Source organism: Fistularia commersonii, chromosome 22 (genome assembly GCF_037954325.1).
Source record: "Fistularia commersonii isolate RoL2024-O1a breed Wild chromosome 22, RoL_Fcom_v1.0, whole genome shotgun sequence".
NCBI classification, from domain to species: Eukaryota; Metazoa; Chordata; class Actinopteri; order Syngnathiformes; family Fistulariidae; genus Fistularia; species Fistularia commersonii.
The window spans coordinates 8,782,680-8,790,088 of record NC_141305.1 but is presented as its reverse complement, the minus strand read 5'-3'; the positions used below and the strand labels follow the sequence as shown (position 1 = coordinate 8,790,088).

At 40.1% G+C, this 7,409-nt stretch overlaps 1 pseudogene; it reads left to right on the top strand.

Annotated features, from left to right (window-relative positions):
* The first annotated feature begins 3,602 nt into the window (after window positions 1–3,602).
* LOC147221616 (transcription initiation factor IIB pseudogene) lies at window positions 3,603–4,553 on the top strand (annotated as a pseudogene).
* Window positions 4,554–7,409: the final 2,856 nt, after the last annotated feature.

The window sequence follows — 7,409 nt, the reverse complement described above, 5'->3', positions numbered from 1 at the left end:
TTTGTGGACTTGAAAGAAGAACAAATAATCCTGCATGGACCTATAAAGGCCATGTATGCACAGCAGCCCAGTAAATATTGACTAAGCCCTACGCTAAGCCGGGACCCTCAGTGTGATCTGTTCAAACAAGAGCTGAAACAGTTGCTTTCAGTCAGGAGGATTCCACATAGTCTCTCAGTGAATCACAGTTCAAGCCACCTTTGTAAGTTATTGTCATTTCCAGAAAAACTCTGTTCGGACAACAGTTGCGTCCCCAAGCAGTTTCGACCTTCTTCGTTGACTTCGTCTTGAGCTGAAGTAAGAGGAATAGAAAGCTTTTACGAAGTAAAAATGGAATCAAGCAACAATTCAGTTGGAGATCATATACGGTGACAATACGATAACTTTTCTCTCTCGTGAGGCCTGCGTTCCCTTTTTTTAGATGTACTAAACACCGGCAGTTCCCCCATTAACAGCACTGAGGTGCTAAAAGCTTTCATTTATCTGGGGGAAACACTGAGCTGAATCAAACTTAGGATTTGTACCCATCAGACTATTATTGTCGAAAAAGAGGGAGGGGCAGGTGGGGCGGGTGACCTGCTGTTGTTTGAACTTTGTCATTTATTTTTACCCAAAACTAAATTTCCACATTGGCTTATTTTTTACCGTAACAGTGAAAACTATTTGTAAATTATTTAGAATTCCATTTATACCCTTTTCCTTGTGTCTTTCTTTCACTTTCCTTCCTTGCTTCCTTCTCATATACCCATAGAAATAGATACAACCCACTGAATTTACATCTGTCAGATACACTGTTATTATTACAATTCTTGACCCTCGCCTCACTTTGTATGCTTTATGCAAAACATGATCGAGTCAAATTTGATCAAAAATCTTTTAACTGGAATTTTACAATTGTATCCAACTTGGGTATAAGCATTTCTGTAATACTTTTAAAATCATAATGATATTGTTGGTCAATCAGAACTAAGGGAACCGATGGGGTTTAACACAACACACAGGTAAACTTGTTCATTCCCACTTACTCAGATTCATAGCTATCAAAGTTGTTCCTGCTTTTGTTTTTGTGTTGTTTTTTAATCATTATTGGCTATTTTTCCTTCTCATACCAGTCAATCTAACATGAGTAACAGCCTTGGTAAACTATGGTAGATTGATATTGTGGAATTTGTAGCAAGTTGGTTGACTTGGCCAAGAAATGTTGTTTTATTTCATATACACAACATATATACGATACAGAAACTACTGTTTATTTACACTGCTAAAAAGTTGTTTCAGATGGATAACCTTCCAGTGAAAACATCTGTCTTCGAACAGTCCCTTCACAGCATCTTTGTTTGGACACAACTGACAAACAATGCAATAATCGACCAATGTGTTTTTGCAATAGTTGGCCAGAACTCTGTGTAGTTGATTTTTTCTCACTTCCTACTCATCTTGATCCTTTACTTCACATCTTGTAAAATGACAAGGTAGGTACTGGTGGAGAATAGGGGAAACACAAGCAGCGATATTGTGCCATTTAGCTTGCCCCATATGAAAAGTTTTCCCTTTCACACTGTCTGACATTACCATTGCTTGGGAACAACAGACATGAATCATTCTGACATATTTGCATTTCTCGTCATTTTTCATTAATACCTGTCCCTATTTAAGATAAATAGAATAACAGGCACAATATCTAAATCAATTAGTGTCCCTAAGTGTGTGTGCATTTTCCTCTGTTATGGGTTTGCTTTTGAGTGTGTGTGTGTGTGTGTGTGTGTGTGTGTGTGTCTGTTGGAGGTTAGGGGATGCTGTGATGTCACCATGGAACACAGACTCAGTAGTCACGCGGAATGAATACCTCATCCTGATTACTCCCTCTGTTTGTGTACAGTATTTTTTCTACCTTGTAGACGAAGGGTCATCCAACTTGTATATTTCATCCATGTGGAAAGAGTCGTCCCCTCGGCAAATGGCATCGTATGGAATACGAACCTGTGAACCAAACTATAAATCGGTTTCAGAAGAAAAATACCCAAAATGATGGAAACGGCACGAAAAGGAAGCCATACAGGAAGCAGATAATGCTCGTTCTAAAATAAGTCAATCTGGATTTTACTTTAGTATTGGAGAGGATAGGGCTGACAAACCATGCTGAATTGGCCTGCATGCTTCTGGACAGGTCGGTACCTCCTAGTGGTTATTTTGGCATTGTATGAACAGGTCTTGTATGTTTTTCCCTTGATATTCGTTATTGCTGTCAAATTAAACTTTCTCTATTTATGATTTGACTATGAGAGAGAGAGATTTGAATCTGTTGAAGGCATATGCAACATTTTTAATTCATTTTCTATAACATTTAGCCTTCAAAATAACTAATAAATAACCAAACTTGATGAAGGAATTTGAGCCATGGTTTTGTCTGACCAAAATTCATAACAACTTTTTCATACCGGCGAAGTAATCGGTAGAAATTAGTAGCGCCATAATTCTTTCAAGCTGCCAGCAACCTTTTCTGTCATGTTGACTCGTGTTTGATGTGCAACAAGTTAATTCCCACATATTTTCACATTTACAGAAGTATTATTATTATTTTGCAAATGCTTTAAATGAAAATACTTTCAGTTTGACAACAACCATGTCCAATATTGTACGGTCTTAATGGGAAGTGGCAGACAGGATCTGTTGGGTTTCCTTCCAGCAGTGAATGATCAGAATTTACAATGCATCATCAAATTGTTCAAAATTTAAGTCATTAAATACTCTTGGGACATAGACGTTCGCTTACCAGCCTGCTTAAATAGTTTAATGCGTGATTTGCATCCGCACAGCTTTGTAGTAGCTAACTAAAGTAACCGTTCTTGGCAGTTGAGGGGAAACTCCCACCCTTTGGTTTTTCCTGTTAATTTGGACACATCTAGATGAACAAATACAAATAGGGACACTGGTTTGTTTGTAATCTTTCTGTCACTGTGTTGCCAGTAAATGTAGAGTTTGGCAATCACTATCATGGCAACACCTAATTACAGCTGCCAAGTTATTGGTATGGACAACCTGGGACAGTATAAACTTAAGGGTGTGGTATTAACATTAACACAGCTGATTCTATGAAGTATTCTTTCACACATTCCAGGATTTTGAAGAAATGTAATCTATGCGTGCATTTACTGTATTCACCTTACTGCCCTGTGTGTGGCGCCGGACAAATTCAGCATTGATGCTATCCTGATTTCACAGTGTTTCTGTGCATATGAAGAATACACGCAAATTTTGGTTCATTGTCAAGACTAATTACATAACAATTCGGGGTGATAAAATAGACCGCCTGGTTTCCCGCTGCAATGTCACAGCTATCACCTGTATTGGTTTTATTTTCTTAGGAATATGTGATCAACCCAATTTTGTGAAGAAGCGTGAAGTCTGTGATATCAACGGGACTCTGAAGGACACTGTCTTTGCTGTGCAATACAAACATCACAGAATTCACGATACTGTCGTTAAAAGATCGGGATAATTCACAGTGACATCACAGATGACGCGTTGTCCGAATGAATGGGAGGCTATATAATTTATATTATATGCTGTTGCTTAAGTACACTGGCAGCGTCAAAAGAAGCATGGCCTTGACAGGCTGTGGAAAAGGTCTGCCCCTTTCTAGAGTACAGTGTCCCTACCACCCGAATGCCATTCTGGTGGAGGACTACAGAGCAGGGGACATCGTTTGCACTGAATGTGGTCTTGTCGTAGGTGACCGTGTAATTGATGTTGGCTCGGAGTGGAGAACGTTCTCCAATGAGAAAACTCTCAAAGATCCGTCCAGAGTGGGAGACACTCAGAACCCGCTGCTGAATGGGGGTGACCTCACCTCCATGATCAGCAAGGGAACCGATGCTGTAAGTTTCGATGAATTCGGTAACTCGAAGTATCAGAACAGGCGGATAATGAGCAGCTTTGACCGGGCCATCTTGAATGCCTCCAAAGAAATCTGCACTATGGCAGATCGCATCAACCTACCAAGGAGCATCATAGATAGAGCGAACAATTTATTCAAACAGGTCTATGAGCAGAAGAGCCTAAAGGGGCGAGCGAATGATGCCATTGCCTCGGCATGCCTCTACATTGCCTGTAGACAAGAGGGAGTACCGAGAACTTTCAAAGAGATCTGCGCTGTCTCCAGGATCTCCAAGAGGGAGATTGGGCGGTGCTTCAAACTGATCCTCAAGAAATTGGAGACAAGCGTGGACCTTATCACTACCGGAGACTTCATGTCCCGCTTCTGCTCAAGCCTTGGCTTGCCGATGCAAGTGCAAGCGGCTGCCACCTTCATTGCCAGGAAGGCCAAGGAGATGGACTTGGTTCCTGGAAGGAGCCCCATCTCAGTTGCTGCTGCAGCCATCTACATGGCTTCCCAGGCATCTACGGTGAAGAAAACTCAGAAAGAAATAGGAGATATTGCCGGTGTTGCAGATGTCACCATCAGACAGTCATACCGGTTAATTTACCCAAGAGCAGCAGAGCTATTCCCTCCAGACTTCATATTTGACACACCTGTCGACAAACTCCCATAACTGGAGACACTTGACACATTCACAATATTCATGTGTTGTACTTACAGGACTGTCATTTTTTTAAAGTGCAAGTATGGAGCTCTTTCAAAATAGTGAGCTCACATCACAACCATACTTTTATTTGAGTCAGCGCAGAAAACAGATTCCTGATTTATGGTTAGATTCGTGTTAGCTTTGGACGGCCTGCTTGTCTGACATTTCCAGCACGTTAACTATTTAGACACTGAGATGCTAAATGTGCCTTAATGCAAATCATATGAAATAATAAATGGAATTGGAGTAATTTTTGTGCACCATAGCTGCTGAAACTGATGTAGTCTATTCACAGCAAATTATAATCCACAAAATTCTCCTGCTTAGGGGCTGATGGATTCTAAGACCCTATAAAGCTACTATTCTTTGTGTACCTGTTATAGTTTATCCTGCAGCTTGTCATGTTATTTATATGATTATTGATTTTTTTTAACCATACACAGACATGCATACGCAGCAGATTTCATCAGCCATAATTTAAAAACCCATTACATAGGAGATTTTCATGACAACACAATCACACCGCAATTAAGCGCAGCCTCACGATTGATTTGGTTGACTCAACCATAAAGAACAACATAGTGTGCGGAGGGAAAGTGAAATGGCCATAAAGTATGCACGGGCTAATGAGAGAGGAAGGATAAAGTAAAGAAGGAAGGAAGCCATTTCTTTCATAGCTGAGAGGGAACGCATTCCACCGAGTGCAAATTGTCAACTTGGCCATGTGGAGTGTGAGAATACTATCTGATAAAAGGTTTTTGACGTCATTGAAATTAACAGATGATGGCCAGATGGATGCTGTCCAAATCAACAGAGCAGGCTCTCTGATAGGGAAATGACCAAAATGAGTTTTCTTTGTTGAGGCTAACGCTGACTGGCCCCCTCTGTGATGTTTACAATGTTGATTCCAATCAAAGCGCACATATCGCTCCAAACATCCCTCCGAGATGCCACTGTTTTCCGACCTCACATGCAACTGGATAATGTCAACACAAATTTCTTTCATGTTTTATCCTTCTTTGTGACATGTAAACATGCCATGTGCACTGAGAAAATGAATGGGTGACTGTGGAAGCAGAAAAAAACTTCTTAAGAAATCCTCATGAATCTACCTCAAGTGATTTCAGATAAGAATATATAATGCAAATCTTGTCATTGCAGTACTGTCAAAAAGTCATTTAAGTTTATTTTTTTTCCCAATGTAATGAGTCCTGCAGCTATTTTGCATTTAATGGACTGGTGACATGGAGGTGTCTCATGCAGATATCCGCATGTGTATCCGCAAGTAACCAAAATCAGAGTGCCTTAAACAATTTTTTGAAATAGTTACAGTATTTCTGGTAACTCGGCCTAATGTGGATGCAGCGGAAACATTTCTGGCTCAGGGTTGTGGACAACTGGGTTGATGTTAATTCCATTGCCCACTTATTTGGGCTTAAAGCACATTAATGGCTGTTAGGGGGTGTTCTGGAAGGCCAAATTAGCAAAAAAAGTTATAAAAGCGACGTCTAACCCGAAAAAAACACGGGCAACCACCAACATAATGTTTCAGCCTTGTAACCGGGCCAAACCTCAAGCCTAGTGTAGTCCAAACATTGGATATTCAATGTGCAAAAATTAATTGGAGCTCCAATCTCCATTGTCTTATGATACATTACATGTAGAACAGGTCTGGACAACATTCTTGGTTTATGATGATTTACAGAAACCCAACATTCCCTCATGAGGATGCACTTGGTGACAGTGGCAAGGAAAAACTGCCTTTTATCGAGCAGGACCTGCCTGTCTGTCTGTTTTGAGCGGTTTGGGTAGAATGTGAAAGAGTGCTAATGGTTACTTGTTTCTAGCTGACATGATACAATAATAGTTTAGATTTTCCTGGTGAGTGCCTGGCAGGAGGGCTGCCATGGATCAAGCCAGGTTCTGGAATATAAATTGACATGTTAATTAAGAGTTTAACTATTAAATTGGAAAATTAATGTTTTTTTTTTTTTGCTTTTTTTCCCCAATAAAAACAGACAACCGAGCCTTCTCAGCTCCCCCGAGCTCCTGTCTTGCTCTGGATCGGTGATTTTAAAGCAACAATATTCTCTTTCTTTAAAATGGACTGACTTTTACTGCAGATATTTTATGTGACAAGCCAGTACTTTACTCAGCAATGCCAGATTTATTCTGATAAATGAAACTATGCAGAACTATTTTTCCCCCTCAAAGCTTTGCACTTTCACACTGCTTTGTGGGATAGTATCATGTTATACAATGATAATCAGTTTACTGCTTGCTGATTGATTATCGGTGATCCCTGTAGTTGATGAATAATTGGTAACAATTCTTTATCTGGAAAACCTGTCGTTTTAGAAACACTAAACAAGCAAAATGTTGTTTTTGAAATTGCTCACCAAGTTGGTGGATAGTGCTTTACATTCCATCATGCAGGAACTCTGTCTTTCCTCACAAACACGAAGGGACAAAGTGTCTTTACACGTGAGGCTACAGTCAAAGCTTTGGGATTGTTCAGGGAGTGGATTTTAAATAAACAAAATTCACTACACTAAGGAAACATCCATCACCACAGATATTGACAGACGCCTCAATCCTGTTCCTGTCAGCCGAAGCCCAACTCTTGCATGATATGTAGTTTTTGTTGTTTCCTTCGGAGGAAGGAATTCCTTGCTTACAAAACAGGCCATTCCTCTCCACACGAAAGCAAGGAAACTAATTAATTAAAAATGGTGGCTTTCAGTTTGGTTGAGTGAGAATCTGGCTCTTAGGGAAGTGTATAGTCACAATACAATTTGGGAAGCAAAAAGATGGATCTGTTCC